At 49.7% G+C, this 17620-nt stretch overlaps 1 pseudogene; it reads right to left on the bottom strand.

Moving 5' to 3' along the window:
* LOC131485135 (guanine nucleotide-binding protein G(I)/G(S)/G(O) subunit gamma-10-like) overlaps nucleotides 1-17620 on the bottom strand; it is a 113984-nt pseudogene that overhangs the window by 46366 nt on the left and 49998 nt on the right.

Below are 17620 nucleotides of genomic sequence, written 5' to 3'. Positions count from 1 at the left end.
AGAATCCAAAGCAGGTCCAGGCTCTGAGCTGTCAGCACAGAGACGGAAGCGGGGCTCAAACACCTGAGCCAAAGTGGGACGCTTAAGGGACTAAGCTACCCAAGAGCCCCGGAGGGGAGGATGTTTGAATTAAATCAGGTTTGTTAGTGAGGGAGAAGCTACACTCCAGCTGAGATGGCCAACCCCAAGAGCTGGCATATGGCAGAGACCAAATGCATACATCCATTTCCATTTAAGTGGCTTGCCAGAGGGCTCAGGGCTCTAAGTGGCAGAGCTGGAACTCAAACTCACAAAGAGGCAAGAGTGCATGCAGAAGATACGCTGGGCTTGTTCAGGTGTCTGCCAGGCCAGCCCCCATAAAGAAGGGCCCTCCTTCTCTGGGGAACTGGCTATTTTGTCATCTCGAAGGTGAGGGCCACTGCAATAGCTTTCTGGGGCAGGGGACCCTCCCCTCCGTGATGTGAAACCACAAGTCCCACCTCTGCCAACATCCAGCCGGCCCAGCTATCACACCACAGCTGTGTTTTTCCACCTCTCCTGCACAAAATAACTGCAAAAAGTCTGACGGTTTTTCCTCCGTCCACATTTGATTTATGGCTACAATTACAAGCTTTCCTTCACTCTGTCTGCATGCCAACAGATATCTTTTGCAAGTCAGCAGTGCTGCCATCCCAGCTCCTCTCTGGAGTCCCCAGCATGAGTACTGCAGGGGACCCTTCCCTCCACATTCTGAGATACCAGGCCCTTCCAACACACCCCCTCTTGCCACCCCTGCCCATAATTGTCTGGGTGCCAGCTGCCTGGAGTGTATCAGAGTCAGGTGAGAAGCTGAATGATCTCTTTCAACAGAGACTCTGAAAGATAGGAGAGGCTACTCTCTCCACCCAACATCTACCTGGGATGTCTCAGGAGGCCCTGTCTGCAGCCAAGGCAGGGGGGATGGGTGCCTACCTCCCCAATAAGATCTTTACCATATGGTCCAGAGGGTTCCCATCCCTAAGAACAGACAAACCTCTGGGCCAGCCTCACTCCTGCCCTCTTTTGCTGCCCCTTCCTGAAATAACCACTCTGAAGTCAGGGTCACTAGATTTGAATCCTGACTCTACTTCTTGAACAAGTTACCTGCCTGTGTCCCAGGTTCCTTCTGTAAAATGGGGATAATGATAGGACTTACCTCATAGACCTATACTTGGATTAAATAGGATCAGTTTTAAATCCTTAGCTTCATGTATGACATATAAGTGTTCTCTAAATGTCATTTCTCATTATGCCACTATTTATGCTTATTTTCTAACCTAGAGTAATTGTTTATTACCTCTGAGCATCTAATGCCACCAGGCACAATCCAGGTTGTCCCCACATGGCATCAGTGATTCTCACAACCACCCGGGGAAGACAATGCTCCTGTCTTGCAAATGAGAACAACCCAGGCCCAAGGAGCTAGGACCAGCTCTCACAGCCAGGAAGTGAGAGAACAGAGGCTGCAGCCCAGATCCAGCAGAGCCCAGAGTTGCTATTTTTCTACTATGCCAACTGCCTTGCAATTACATTTTATCTGAGTAATATACATCTATATTTGGGGGAGGGGTAGTTTGGAGAAATTGGAGAAATCTGAGATGTGGAAAAGAACATCACTGAATTAGGACACAAAACCACAGTTTCAGAGGTCACCAGGCATCCTGGACCGCCTCTAAGAAAAGAAGGCAGGCACTGCAGAACCTTGTGCCCTCCTTGTGTCTGTGCCTATTGCTGTCTGCTACCTGATTCTCCATAGTGAGCCCAGAAAAGTTGGCAAAAAGAGAATGGCCTCCAGGATCACCACATGGAAGCAGTCTGAAGGAAAAAAAAAAAAAAGCCAGGCATGTTAGGGCAGGGAGGTACAGGTGTGGCCCTTGGCCCAAAGAGGAAAAAGTTCTCCTTCTCCCTTCCCATTGCCCTCCTAAGCTAAATCAAGGATGTCGTTTGGGCAAATGTGCTAGTGGGTGGGGTCCCTGTGCTTGTTTAAAAAACTTGGTACACTTTCAGGCCAAGCCAGAACAGTGCTGAGCTGGGGGCTCAGTCCGGAGAGGAAAGGCCCATGGATGGCTCTCCCTTAAAACAGATGTGCCCTCACTCCTCACTTGTGGCAAGTAGCCCTAGACAGCTCTTTCCTTCATCCTCTTCTTCCCTCGGCCCCACCTGCTCCATTCAGACAAGGTGAGAGTGAATCTGTTCTAGGAAGGCCACCTGGGCCACACGGGCCACACGGGCCACACAGGCCCACACGCCAGGGCCCCCACTGCTTCTGTGCTGGCCTCTGTTCACCTGAGACTTGGGTGTGGCATTAGGGGGTAAAGGGCCTTGGGTCCAGGACTCTGAGGTCTGGGAAGAAGGTCATTTGGTGTGGCTGCCCAGGTTTGGGGTCAAAGCTCCAGCCAGCAACAAGGCATCCTATTACTTTGCTTTACCTTTTTCTCTGAGGGGCTGGGAGGCTGGGAAAGATTTGAGTACTTCTGAGTCCTCTGATCTAATATCCATTTCATGGCCATCTCAGCCTCTCCATGACATCTAGAGTGGGTAGTGGTAGCTATACTGCAAAAAGAAAAAAAAGAGAAAAGGGAGGTCGGCTGTGTCCTTGAGCCTCTGGAGACAAAAAGCCTCTGTCTTTGGCCCTTGGGAGTTTGCAGCTGAAAAGCCCATGCACTTCTTGACATGTGGTCCCCATCCCCAACAGCATTTAACTTAGCAGTAGGGAGACAAGGCCAAGGAGGCTGGAGACAGATGACCAGGATCGGGGAGCTGAGCAATGGAGAGGTGGAGAGAGAGAGTGTGTCTTGTGCCCTGTGGAGCTAAAAAGCACCTGGACTTAGATCAGACCCTTTCCTGTCCTAGAACACCAGCTCTCGCGACAACAGGGTGACTCTGACAAAGCACCTGGGGTGTCACACTGAAGACCAGAGCATGACTTTAGACCTTCGGTCTTTATGGTAAGGATGTGATTGCCAAGGCCAATGTCCAGCTGGCCTGTGGGAATGGGGATGCAGATTTGGAAGGAGAGGCTAGACCTGCAGTGATGGGGGCCTACATGAAGGTGGGGTGGACAGGGCTCTGGAGAGAGGAGGGGAGGCCTCGGGGAACACAGTGTTCTCAGGAAACAGCAGTTCCTGTTGTTAAACCCTGGCTCCTCGCCTCCAACAAACTTCCTGATTCTGAACCGCATGACCTCAGTGCTGGCCCCTTCCCTGTGCAGACCATGAGGGGGACTAGCCTCTGTGAAGACCTGTTGGCACTGGGCTGCAGGATGCCCACCCTGACTCCCTGGGGGGCAGACACTATGTTTCCTTTGCGCAGATTCGTGGGAGGGGAGGGACAGAGCCCAAGCCCCGGGCTACTCCTCAGGGGGGCTGGCTTGCTTTTCAAGTGGCACAGTTCCCCAGACGGGGATCACAGGGACCTGTCTTCTTATCCCACCTGAGTCACTCACTACCTGGATGTGCTAGAGAAGGGTGTGTATTTCTTGGGACCTCAGTTTCCTTGCATGTAAACAAGAATGTTGGATCTCAGGACCCCTTTCAACTTCAAGGTTCCAGAATTTCACTTTGGAACCAGTTGGTGCCACACTAATACTTGTTGCATATTCCTACATTGGTTTACATTTGGGTGTCCTATAAACTCCCATGGTAAGAAAGGGCAGCTTTTCTCCCTTGGCAAGTCAGATCTTCCTGGAGAAAGGCCTGTGCTGTCCTAATGGGGGCTGACTCTCCTTCTGCCTCTGAATTAAATTCAACTCAATAAACATTTCCTGAGCCATGCCACGTGCCTAGCTTTGTGCTGGGCATTACTGACCTCAAGGAACTTCCCTCCAGGAATTCTTAGTCTAGTAGGGGAGACAGACAAAAAAAACCTCACTGAGATAAGGATCAGAGAGTAAGTCAGGGAGGAAAACAATTTCCTGGGTCAGGGAGGTCAGGGAAAGTTTCACGGAGGAGACAGTTCCTAAAATGGGTTTTGAAGGATGGATAGGAGTTCCAACAGGCAAACCAAAGCACATAAATCAAAAGCAGGTCTGTCTCCAGGACATGGCTTCTGCCCACTGACTGGGGCTCACTTTTATTTGCTTGTATATGAAATGGGGCCTGCATTTGCTGTCAGTTTAACCCTGTCCCCCACTCCCAGCCCCTCCCTTCCTCTCCCACAACCCCACTCTCACCGCTGCCCTTGGGCCCATGCCCTGCCCAACCCTCAGACTCCCACAACCCATGTGCCCGGCTGGCCTCCTGTGCCAGGAGCCCCCACAGCACCCAGCCTGAGTGTGGCAGCATCTGCCATGAGCTAAAGACTTGCTGGCTCCAGGGGAAATGCTCCAGGAGATCAGTTCATGTTGGGGCTGGAACAGGCCTGAGAGAGTCGAACTGTCAGGCTCAGAATCCAACTGCCCCCTCCTGCCCTGTGACTTCCGGCAAGTCCTGCCCCCTCTCTGTGCCTGTCTTCCCATCTGTATAATGGCAGCGCTGTAATGAGGACTTCCAGCTGCAAGGTACGGAGAGCAGAGCTGAGCGCTGGGTAACAGTGGTGGCTATTATTATCATTGGACGCATTAGTGCTTCCTTATGATGCCTGGGCATGCAGTCCTGCCCTTGGGGCCCACCAGGGGGTCTGTGCAGGGGTGAAGACCATCCCCCTTCCCAGCAGATGCAAAGCCAGCCTTCCCTACTCACCCCCCCAGGGCACGTCCCATGCTGACTGGATGAGATAAGGTAGGGGACGGTTTTGGGGGCACAGGCACCACTCTGAGGAAGAGTCAAATAGCTCTTTGCTATAAACATACAGTTCTAGGGATGGGGGTGGGGTGCTCAAGCCTGGCCCTTGTGTCTGGTCCACTGCCCTGTCCCTGGAACCTGGTGTCTGTTCCCCAGGCTAACCCCTCTCCCCGCCCCAGCCCTACCTTCTCCATTGCCAGCCACATCAGCAGCCCCTCAGAGGTTTGTAAGCCTACTTCTGGGTAGAGGGGCAGGGACACCCCTGGGCTGAGGCTGAGGAGGCTGGCCTTCTGCCCCGGGCCAGGCCGCCATGTTCTCCATTGTCTTCCCTTCTGCGCTCCCTGTTCACTACAAGTTCAGTCTCCCACCATGGGGTTCATCGGTCAATATATAGGATTTCTATCCCCAATATCCTAACTTTGTTCCGTCCCTTCCCACCTCTGGACACAACACTGAGCCCCTTCCATCAAACTTTGCCCCAGGAGGTGCTGTGCCCTATTTCTCTTTGCCAATTCTCTGGGCTCCTATCTGTCCCTACTCTGCCCACCCTCCTTCACCACAGGGGTCTGCCACCTTTCCTTTATTCCTCACTCGCGCTGTGGCTCCTGTTTTCTCCCCAGATGCTGGCCCTGAAGGAGACTATGTGTTCCCAGAGTATTGGCCCTGGGTGACCATGTCTAAGGGAGGGAGAGGTCCAGTCTTTAGACCACTCCTGGGGTCTTGACATTAAACCAAGGTGCCTGTACATAGGCCCTGGTTTTTGAATTATCTATAATTAATGTTGTTTTTTGTTATTTAGCACTTTCTCATCAAAGGGCTCACTTCTTACTTGAGACTACCTGGCAGTTAGATAAGGCTGGGTCTCCTTCCAAATCTGCTGTCTCAGGCTGCTCCCTCTGATCTCATCCTCCTTCTGTCTAGATCAGTAGGTCTGAAGATAGATTGTCCTTCAAGGCTAACCTCAGATCTCGCCCCCTCTAGGAAGACTTCCCTGATTCCTGCCATGGTGTAGCCACCCTTCTCAGAATTCCTGGGGCAAATAGAATCTGTACCAGAAATCTGTTGTAAGCCATGTCCTCTGATTGTGGGTAGAAGTCACTGGGACTGTCCTCAGGGACAGCTCTGGCTCTCTCTCCTTCTGGACACTTGGGAAGGGTGTACATCTCCACCCACCTGAATCCAGGTGGGGTCATGTGACTTGCTATGTGAGTGGAAATGACAGGTGTCACTTCCAGCAAGATAGTTTTAAACTCAGTATGTGCTTTTCCATGACAATTGTCAAAGTTCCCAATAATGGCTGCCTGAGTCCCTGTCTGACAAAAGACTGAGCCCCTACAGACCTGTGATGACGTGTAATTGCGGGCAAAAAATAAACCTTTGTTGTTTTAAGCCACTGAGATTTTTAGAGCTATTTGTTACTGGAGCATAACCTAGCCCATCTTAACCGGTATATTGTGTGAACGGCCAAGATGTCCCATGTGACCATTCTGAGATACAGAATAGGTTCATGGTTCCTTATAATTTTCATTCAAATTATAAAAACTTTTGATCCTTAAATCTGCTGGTGGCTGTGCTCACCGAAGCCACTGGCTGGTCAGTGGGTCCTCCAAGGTACATAGGGGACGCTCTCCAAAGTCACTGTAGGCCATGGGCTTCATGCCAGGCTGGACGTGAACACCTGGTTCTGAAATCCTTTCGCCACACGGACATTAGTCGAGGGCACGCTCATCCCTCTTGGTCCAGTGGGCAAGCCCACTACTTTGGTCCCCTGTCTGTACAATGACTTCTATCTCAGAGATATCTTGGTCCTTCTGTGCTACTGGGTCTGGGTCCCAGGACTATCTGGTACACACCCTGATCTGTTTCAGTAACTTAAACCCTCAGAGAAAAGGGTTCAAGAACAGATCTTCACTCTCCTGAAAGGCCCACAGGCTTAGTGTGCAAATTTAGCCACTGCCACCCTGCCGCCACAGCCACCACCACTTCATCAAGCAGCTGCCAAGCCCCTTATCTCTATGACCGTGGGAGAAGGTGACACAGCTCCATGTGCCCACAGGGCTCCACTCGGGCCCAGATGGATCAAAATACCCAGGCACACCCTCTCCCAGAATGGTGGGTGGCTACTGACCTTACATGTGGGCATCCGGCTGCCCAGAACTGTGCAAGCCTGCTCTCGGATGCAGCAATGTCGTTTCTAAACGGAAACTTGTCCCCCAAATTGGCAGTCTCCCCCCGCACCTCCACCCCAGGGTAAGAATTTAAAGCCCCCCTCCCCACGGCACTCCACATGTGACTCTTGGCTCCTGGCTGCGCAGCCAGCCTGTGGCACGTCCCCATCACCCTTGAATATCACAGGGCCCGCAGTGAATGTGGGATAGACACTGGTGGTGGAGAAGGAAACTGACCCCCTGGAGCCATGCTCTCAGGCACAGCTGAAGGGACTCAGGCCACCAGCAAGGACCAGAACATCCTCTCCCGCAGTCTCCAGATGGGAGCCGGCACCAGGTGAGGGTGAGGCAGAGGGGCAAAGGGGGCTGGGCCAGGGCCAGCGATGCCACTGTGCCCAAGATAGTAGTAGGACATGGCCCCAACAGTCCAGGACTCTCTGTGGCCTTTCCTTTCAACTGGAAATGTCTGCCCCCAGCCCATCTCCCCGCCGCCACCACGGGGATATTCCTCCTCACCCTCCCAACACTCCAACCTCACTTTGCACAACCAGCAGATTCCTGAAAAGATGCCAGGAAATTGGGTTTTGGGAAATCATACCCTGCTCTGAATGCCCAGTGGGGAATGATGTGTTGAAATACATCTTCTGTAAATCCTTTCATAAAGTGACACCCCCACCGCCACTCCCACAGCACAGATCAGGTGAGCTCCCCTAGGGTGCTCCTCCTCTACCTCCTAAATTAATGAGCTATTCCCCACCAGCCTCACCTGGGATGGAGGTGGAGGCCAGGCTGGGGGGATCCTCTATCTCAGAGAACAGAAAGGACAAATAATGAGCCGTTTGCCCTTTGCCGGCAGGACCTCAGGCCCCGCAGCGCTGTGAGTCACTGGTGATGAGTCACCGCGCATTGTTTGTGCTGATGATCCAGGGAGGAAGCAGTCACACTGCAGAAGTTGACTTTTCTCCTCTTGCTCTGGGATGTGAGGTTACGTGTGTGCGTGCCTGTGTGTACGTGTTTGCTTGGACCCCCCTGAGTGCACGTGGGACGGGCACGTACCTGGAAAATTACGATTTCCCAACACATTTCGGATAAGAATGTCCTTCAATCACAAGCTGGTGTCTTAAAGCTAAAGCTAACAGAGCTATCGACTCTATAGGCATCAGCCTCTGGGACTGTCCCTCCATGGCACAGGGGGCATGTGGGCCCTGTTCCCTCAGCACTGCACCCACCTGGAACTGCCCTCTGCCCACCACATGTCAAACTTGTCTGTAAAGCGTGCCCCCTGCCCCTGCCCCCGATGCAATTCACAAGGCCAGGAGTGGATGCAGGACTCGGGAAATGGGAATTGGAACGAAGATTGCAACTTCGGTCCAACCGTCCCCCTTACCAGAAGCCTAGTTGGGGTGGTGGGTAGCTGTTTTCCCCACACTGTGGGCTGGAAAGCAGAGAAAGTGGCTGCTGGAGAGTAGGAAGCAGATGCCCAGAGGAGCCGAGAAGGGAGAGGTCTTCTAAAACACACAGTCCTTCGGTGCCTCTGCCCCACACATGCTGTTCCCCTGGTCCAAGGCCCGGCCCCCACCCACATGGTGCCCTCACCCTACAAGACCAGCTCAGGGGTCACCTCCTCAGTGAGGCCTTTCCCAAGCCCCCCAAGCAGGGCACCCCCTTCTTGCTCTGGGGCACCCCTTTTCTTCCTGCTAGTCATTTTGACACCACCCCCACCCCAACTATGCTCCTTAAGGGCAAGAACTGTGGCTCCTTTATCTTTGTACACCTAGCTCAGTGCATTGAACATAATAGGTGCTCCATAAATACTCTGAGATCGATGTCCCAAGGCCAGTGTTGACCTTGACTCTCTTGGATCCCACAAATAAGTGACAAGAGCAGGTTTAACCTTGGTGTCTTCTGCCTCCAGGAAGCCTGAGTTCTTCTTGGCTTACAGGGTTGAGAGCAGCCAGTCTCCTTCAGTTGCCTCCCCCCACCCTACCCTGGGGAAACCGAGGCAGGAAGGCATCTGTTGTCTGCTCCAGGGAGCATTCTGAAGAACAGGAATGCTGCAAGCAGATGGGCTTGTCTCTGAATTGGTTGTGACAAGGTTGACTACCAACAGCTAGTGCCCCTAGGAGCTGGCTTCAGGGAACTCCGTTTAAGGAATCAAGGGTGTCTTAAACCGAGGATAAGGGCCTTAGAAATCTCTTCCAACATTTTCTACACAAATGTAGGTAGCTACACATTTTTACAAATATGAAATCAAACTGTACATCCACTCTTTTGTAACCTGTTATTTTCACTCAGCAATAAATATATTGCAAACATTTTTGTCATGCTAATAAACCTGGATCTAAAACTTCATTTGTTGTTGGTAGTGTTTCCATCATAAGGACACGTCAGGGTTAGATGTATACGTGCTGCTGTTGGACATTTAGCTTATCAGTCATTTTTACATTGAAAACAACACGATGAATGAATACCATTGTACACGCATCTTGACTGATAATCTCCATCAGATCAGTTACTCACAATAGCATTGATGCACTAAAGGGTAGGCATTAGGGTTTTTTTTTTCAGTTTTTTGTTGCATAACAACCAACTGCTGTCCAAGAGAAGATTGTACCGGTGAAAATTTCCCTTTCCAGCAGTCTTTAAGAGCAATATTCCCTCACACCTTACCACTCCCACGTTTCTGCAAATGGTTTTCAAAGCGTCAATCAGCCATAAGAAATCAATTTTTCCCTTCTCTGCTTAAAATATGCTTCACAGCAATCAGTCACAAGAAATAAACTCTTCCCTTCCCTGCTTAAAGTATAGCTTCACAGGAGAAAATCCAAAGTCACAAGAGAGGGCGTGACACCCACTGAACAGCCTCTACCATGTACCAGGCATGAGACACGTTCACTCTCATTCAATCCCACAAAGTAGATACTATTGTTCCCGTTTGACAAATGAGCAAGTGAGGGTTCAGAGAAGTTGAGAGACTTGCCTGAAATCACATAGCCAGGATGTGGCCAGAGTCAGGCTCTGACCCCAGGTCTGAGGACAGGGTCCATGACCTCCATCCTCATGGCTCCTGGAGACACACAACAATGTGGCCCTAACGCATACTTTCCAACCTCATCCTCTCCTTGCCCTGGTCAAGTCCCCCTGCTTTGGCCACACTAGTCCCCACCAAAGGGTGTATACCCTCTGTTAGCATGGGCACAGCAAGATGGTGGAATCAGGGACGATTTTTTTATTGCTTAACTATACTTTCTACCACAGCAATATTTTACTCATTTAACAAAGAAACAAAGTTTTTTAATTAAAAAAAAAAAAACTCATTGTCAAGATTCTCTCTTTAAGAAAAGAGTCCCCTCCAATGTCCCCAAACACAGACGTGTACATGCATACACATGCACACATGCTCACATGCTGTGACAACTTGGGGTTAGTGGGCTACAGGCTGTTGGTGGGAGGGAGTAGAGCATCTCAGAAGCATCCTGTGACTTTCCAAGGTGAGGCTGGGGGTCATGCCCACCCACAGTCAAGTCTCCCACAACAGGACAATGGCCTTTGAGGACATCCCAGAGCTACCGCTGGCCTCTCTCTTCTCTAGAGACCTGACCTCCCCCGACTCAGGCCAGCTGTCTCTGGCACAGACCCTCAACCAGCCAGGCCCTGGGGAAACAGCTGGACCCAAATGACTCCAGCGGCTGCAGCTAAATGGCCAGGCCTTCCAAAATAAGCAAAGGGAAGCTGAGGGAGCCAAGACTGCCAGCATCAACGAGGGAGTCAGCTGAGGGCAGCAAGTGAGGGACAGGGCCTGGGAACATGTTGCTCAGGGGGAGCCAGGAAAGCTGCATGGGCCTGGTCTAAGAAAAGGGTAGAAACAGGGACTTCCCCCACTCTACCTACATCCACACATGTAAACTAGAACACAGTCTTTCTGGAACTCTTGCAATATATTTAAGGTTTATAGAGTAAATGCATTATATACTGGATGGATGGATGGATGGATGGATGGGTGGTTGGCTGGGTGGCTAAACACAGCAATGAATGCATACATCTGGTGGATAATGAGTAAATATGTCTGCTTCCTTTGGAGGCCAGTAATACCAAGGTGAATCAAGAATCGTAAAGATGTTCATACTCCTCTAGTCCTTAATCCCATTCTTGAGAATTTGTTATAAGGAAATAATTCAGAGGAAAACAACTGCTCTAACCCGCAAAGGTTGCAGCAGCATTGCTTCTAATAGAGCAAACCAGAATGGCTCAAGCAAGCAGTGACCCAGGCTAGTGAGTAAATTATGGCAAAATATTATATTATGCAGTTATTCAAATGAAAATAACTGAATAACAATGTAAGGGAACCATATTTCTGAAATAGTATTAAGAAGTAAAAATGTGTATATTTGCAGAGCCATGTTTTAAGTCAGGAGGAAAGGTATTTTGGTGGATGGAACAGCACAGGCTGGGACATTAGATCCGTATTCCAGTACACTTGCATCTCAGGCCCATCATTTAACCTCTTCTGCCCCACCTTCCGTATCCCTGCAGTGGGAACAATGAGCAAACGTCTCCTGGCTGGGAGGACTGCATTAGCTTTTACATGTGCGGGTACTTTGTAAACTGTAAAGCTCATCACATGCTAGTCAAAATTATGCATCTGTGTTGAGATTAGAAGGAAAACAAAATAAATATAGTGGTGGAGTTAGAAGTGGAGGAAATGCAAACTGAAACAAAAATAATACAATATTTCATCCATATCAAATTTCACCAAACAAACAAAAAGTACACATAGAATATCCTCAACACCTGACGCGATTAAACCTGAACCCTGTCTTTGTTGCTCACCTTGATAGGCAGAGCTGGGCTGGGGACAAGGCAAGAGGAATTGTGGGAGGGGCATCTGGAGATGGAGGGCTCTACAGTCCCTTGCTCCCTGGATAAGGACAGAAAAATCCAGAATCCAGATTCACTGGGCATGGGGTACCTTCGGGCGCCAGCGGTTCTGTGGATAGCAGCCCTTGGTCTGGACTGTGAGCTCAGAGAGAACAGGGCTTCCTGGAAGGTACAGGGGATGGCCCTACAATCCCCCAACAGTAGCAGCCCCAGACCCAACTTACAGCTGTTTGAAATTCATTTCAAGGGATTTATTTGGCTGCTGCTGCAGGTAAAATTGTGTTTGTTCAAGAATAGGTCCTGCGGGAGCCGGGTGGGCGGGGACAATGGAACCCAAAGCAGCAGGCAGGTGGCTCAAAAGAACACCCACGCAGTGGGCTCCAGGTTTTCATATTCGTGATCCCCAAGAAGTAAATGCAGTCACCTCCTTTTACAGACAAGGAAGCAGAAGCTACTCCAAACTTCTTCGATGCTGGCCCACTGGGCACAGTCTGGGGGAAGCAAGGATCAGCGGTGGGAGGAACAGTTCTCCAGGGACCCAGGTCCCGGCTGAGTCACTGGGCCCGGGGGTCCACTTTGCAGCCTCTGTTACTCACTGCCGGAGACTATGACTTAATTCCCTGTGGGCGATGCCACCAGGCACACGAGGAGATGGGAGATGACTGTGACACAGAAGCTAAAAGCCTCAATTACCCTTCATGACAGGAACATAGGACATTTTTATGAAGAGAGAAATTTTTGCCTCGTAAATCTCAGCCTGAGCTGCTGGTGACCATGGTTACATCCAGAGGCACATCCAGAGGTAGTCTCATCAAGGCGGGGGATCACCCCAGCCTCTCACCTGCTCATTAAGCCCCAGGACAGTGCTCTGGGGGAGCACTTAGGGGTCAGCCAGGATTAGGCCAAGGCAGGCATCAGGAAGGGCCAGAGTTCAGGTACATCTCTGGCTCCCAGCCTTGGCTTCTGGTGGGAAAGAGAGGGGGCGCTTTAAAAGGTCCTGCCACCGGGGTCCACCCTCAGAGATTCTGATGTAATTGGTCTGGGGGGGGGGGGAGCCTGGGCATCGGGAGCTTTAAAAGCCCTCTAGGTGATTCTGATGTACAGCCAAGGTTGAGAGCCAAATAGACCTTGCGCTGCCCTGCCAATCAATGAATCCAAGGGGAAGCTTTCAGCAAGTGCAAGCTGGTGGGAGGAACCAGAAATAGAACACAGTTTCTGCCCAGGCTCATTTACATGAAGCCATAGGGGCTGACCCTCCACCCAACAAGCAGCAGATAGCCTGGGAGGAGGGCCCCATGCAGGGTATGTATGGTACCTTGGGGCTGAACATGTTCTGGGGCTCCCACCAATGCACACCACCAATGCCCTTCCATGCTGTCATCACACACGCATACGTCCTCTCGGGCCTGCTGTCTTGCCCCTCTGCCCTTCACTCAGTGTCCTAGTACAGCAGACCCAGCTGCCCAAGGATCCCCTCTCCTTCTCCTTATGAACATTTGCTGGCCGCATCAGGCACGTAACAAGCACCAGGACTGCCGGGCAGCGGGCTAAGAAGAAGCGGGGACACAGGAGTCAACAAGGCTCCCTCAAGGACACAGAAGTCCTGATCACTTAACAAGTGGAATCCAAGCATCTGACGAACTGCCTCAGGAGGGTGCGAGAAGAGGTTGACGAGAGCCTCTAGCAACTCCCATTCTTCCAACAAAATTACAGGCAGCTTCCATACCTTTCCATGTACTCTTGAGTATTAATAAATAATCCCATACTCTGTAATAAAAAGCCTAGTTCAATCAAATATCAAAACCCCAAACTCCCACCCATTTTTAAAAAGCTATCCTCTCCTCTGCCAGTCAGCTCAGCCTTGAGGCGGCTCAAGGTTCTTAGGTGTGCCTGGCATTCAACACCTCTTGGGGAAGATTCCAGGCTCAGAGAGACTCCCCATGGCTGGGGGTCCTGGGACTTGACAATGTCTCCTAAAATGACAGAACAGCATAAGCCCTGTTCTATATTTGGCTACTTACACAATATTCAAATTTCTGTGGGTTGTTGATGTTGCTTGTTTTCAAATAAGGGCATTTAAGGATATGAATTTTCATCAGAGTACATCTCATTAACATTTATTGCTGTCCCTAGCCTTCGATACTGATAAAAGTAATATATGCTTATTGGACAACAACTCATACAACTCAGAAAAGCATTCATTAATTCACTCAACAAATATTTACCCAGTGCCTTCTGTGTACCTGACATGGTTCTTGGCACTAAAGATACATCACGAAATACATTAGACACAGACCCTGCGCTCAGAGAGCCTACAGTTCATCATGGTGTCAGATAGAAACTAATAATTATGATGTCACGTGATGCAGAAAGATTAAAAAAAAAACCCAAACCTACCCACCATCCCAAAGCCCAGAGAATTCATTCCATGGTTCCCATTTTAGTCCATGACTTTCTGCTATCAGCATTATTATTATACATAGCATTACATTGTGAATATTTCCCCTTACCAATGGGTATTTTTCAGCCAAATGATTTTAGTATTTCAAAATGTGAATGAATCACAAAGATCTTAGTCATAGAATCTTTAAAGCTGAAAGAGTCCTTAACAGGCTCCTATTCTGTGGGTGTGTGAAAGGGGTATAAAAATCAGGAAATGGTAGGAATGATGAATTGTAGAGGTACAGCCTTCCTGATGGCATGCACCTTGTGGGAAGGGAAGGAGGGAAGGGAAGTTAAAACCCTGTGTTGGCTAGACATATCTGTTTAAGAGTCAACTCCAACCCTCCATGTGAAAAGCCACTCTCCCCCTTCCTGCCCCCGCACTGACAGATAAGGGTCCGGAGACCCAGACGACTTGTGTGCCCAGGTGGCCCATGGGTGACGCGATCAGGACGGCTGATCGTGACCATCACACTGCACCAGCTCCAGAAACCAGTGGCCAGGTCTTCTCGCCTCCCTCTGGATTTCTGAAGCATGTGAATAATTGCTTCTACCTTTTCAGCAAAACCCAAGGTTGAGGGAATCAACTTTCAAAGCTAACTTTCCCCCCTTTTAAGGGAAGACATTGTACTCCTTGGAGCTGCAAGGCTGGCCCTTTTAACACCTTCTTAATTCAAAGGCTGAATTTGGCTCAAACCCCCTTCTCTCAACTGCAGCCAACCTGCTGCCGAATTTCAAGTTGATTTAAACTTTGGAAAAGTCTGGTGCGTGTCTTTAGTTGGAAGAGGTTTTTTTTTTTTTTTTTCCTTCCTTTTAATCAGCTCATAAGTCAATAAGCAGCGTGGGCAATAAAGTTCATACTTGGAGAAACCAAAGACTAAATTACCATCTGCATTCACACCCAGGGTAGATGGTCTCAGCTTTCAAGAATTTAGTGTTTGTCTTGGAGAAAACTGAGAGCCTAAATGCAGCCAAGGGAAAGAGAAAGAAATACCACTTCAGCCCTGAGCTCTGCTTCCCCTGCACACACAGGAAGGATGGTAACGGAAGCATGATAGTCAGGAACCACAGACGGGGGAGACATCTGTGCAGTCTGCTAGTTTGAAGGTTCTGAGGCGATCTCGCATTGCCCTCCACATGTTTGTGTAAGTGAACTCACCAGGGCATCTGCTGATGGCACCCTCTGTGATTGCTAGGTCATCATTTCCAAGTGATCCCCTTGAGGGTGTTTACGTTTTCCAACCAAACTTCAAGATTTGGGCAGGAACCTTGTGGGGCTTGGGGGTTTGGGTTGTTTCAATACCACCCACCCGGAGCTCTTCACACTGGCTCTGCTGTGATGAGAAGGGGAAGATAAAAAAAGATGTCAAAAGTTGTGTTTCCTGCCTCACTGACAGGCCACATAACATGGAGCAAGTCACTTAGCTTCTGTGAGTCTCAGTTTCCCCATCTGAAAAATGGGGATAGTAGTGTCTGCCCTGTGAGGTTATGCCACATTAAATACAGCTTGTTAGGCCTCCTGGGTGGCTCAGTTGATTAAGTGTCCGACTGCGGCTAAAGTCACGATCTCAAGGTTTGTGATTTCAAACCCTGCGTCAGGCCCTGTCCTGACAGCTCGGAGCCTGAAGCCTACTTCCGATTCTGTGTCTCCCTCTCTCTCTGCCCCTCCCCTGCTTGTGCTCTCTCTCTCCCTCTCAAAAATAAACATTTAAAAATATTTAAATACAGTTTGTTAAACTGTGGAAGGTTATATAAAGTTAGTTAATATCTTTACTGTTAAATGCTGATTATCCACATGGAGACTTCAATTGTATCACGAAGAACATTCATCTCATTTCATTCTCTTCTCCACAAGATCCCAAAGAGAAAACATTATAGGAAACTTCTGAAGCAAAAGAATAAACCACAAATTGATAGAACCTAGCACTGAGCTAGAGGTTTTCTCACAAAGACCCATTTATTCCACCACGAGGCTATGAGGTGAGAAATATCATTGTCCCCTTTCAGGTGGGCAGAGGCTCAGAATGATTTTCAGCGATAGGCTTCCTCAAGGTCACCCTTGAGGTCACCCAGCTAAGAAGGAGTCACACTGGTATGCTGGTAAACTCTTTGAAGAGAAAAAAACAGAAGGCTTGACTTGCAGGGCTTTTGCCAATCACTATGGTGTAAATACTGTCACCACGACTAATTTCACACTAACCAGTACTAGCCAGTTTCAGCACACTACTTGACCACTAGCATCTGGAAGTTTGTTTCATCTCCCAGTTTCAGGTAAGGATCATTTCCTGAACCCGAGACTGACCTGTCACCCATAAGCAGAAAATTCCGGAGACCAGGGAGGAACCAGGACTGGCTGAGTCACCTAGAGCTCCACCCCCACACCCACCCAACCAGATCCTGTGGGGCAGCACCTGAAAACGTGTGTTCTGCACACAAACCTGTTATGTGCACTGGAGTTTTGGTACCACCCAGCCCTCAGCTGCCAAGAAGGTTATCAGGCCAGTCACCCCAAAGGCCCCCTCCCACACCTGTCTCCCACACACAGCGGGAGCCCAGGTATCTGAGGAGAGGTATCTGAGGAGAGAGATGACAGCTTCCCCGGTGACCCATACTAAGATTCTGGTCTCGGTGTCCACGTGGGGGCTGGATCATGGTGGTGAACTCGTAGCTCTGTCTTTATAATTATCTCTTTTCACCACATCTAGGATTCTACTTGATTACAAGCCTCACCATTATTTCATTTACCACCAAGAAAAAAAAAGTGTTGCCAAATTATTTTAAAATATGAAAAAGTACATTTTAGAATCAGTGAAATATGATCTATGCAGTGTATGTACATTCACATACACATTTCACTTCACAACAGTTCATTAAATAGTCTGCCCTTTGGGGCACCTGGGTGGCTCAGTAGGTTAAGCATCCAACTCTTTTTTTTTTTTTCAACGTTTTTTATTTATTTTTGGGACAGAGAGAGACAGAGCATGAACGGGGGAGGGGCAGAGAGAGAGGGAGACACAGAATCGGAAACAGGCTCCAGGCTCCGAGCCATCAGCCCAGAGCCTGACGCGGGGCTCGAACTCACGGACCGTGAGATCATGACCTGGCTGAAGTCGGACGCTTAACCGACTGCGCCACCCAGGTGCCCCTAAGCATCCAACTCTTGATTCCCGCTCAGGTCATGATCTCATGGTTCATGAGTTTGAGCCTCAAGTCGGGCTCTATGCTGACAGTGCAGAGCCGGCTTGGGATTCTCTCTCTCTCTCTCTCTCTCTCTCTGCCCCTCCCCCATTCACACAGGCATGCTCCCTTTCTCTCTCTCAAAAAGAGTCTGTTCTTTGAGGGAAAGGCTGGGTCTCACTCATCTTTATTTTGTCCTCTGTGATCCATCAGGCT

The sequence above is a fragment of the Neofelis nebulosa genome, chromosome 9 (genome assembly GCF_028018385.1).
Source record: "Neofelis nebulosa isolate mNeoNeb1 chromosome 9, mNeoNeb1.pri, whole genome shotgun sequence".
Taxonomy (NCBI): domain Eukaryota; kingdom Metazoa; phylum Chordata; class Mammalia; order Carnivora; family Felidae; genus Neofelis; species Neofelis nebulosa.
Note: the sequence above shows the minus strand (reverse complement) of the source record. Positions and strands in the feature narration are given on the sequence as shown.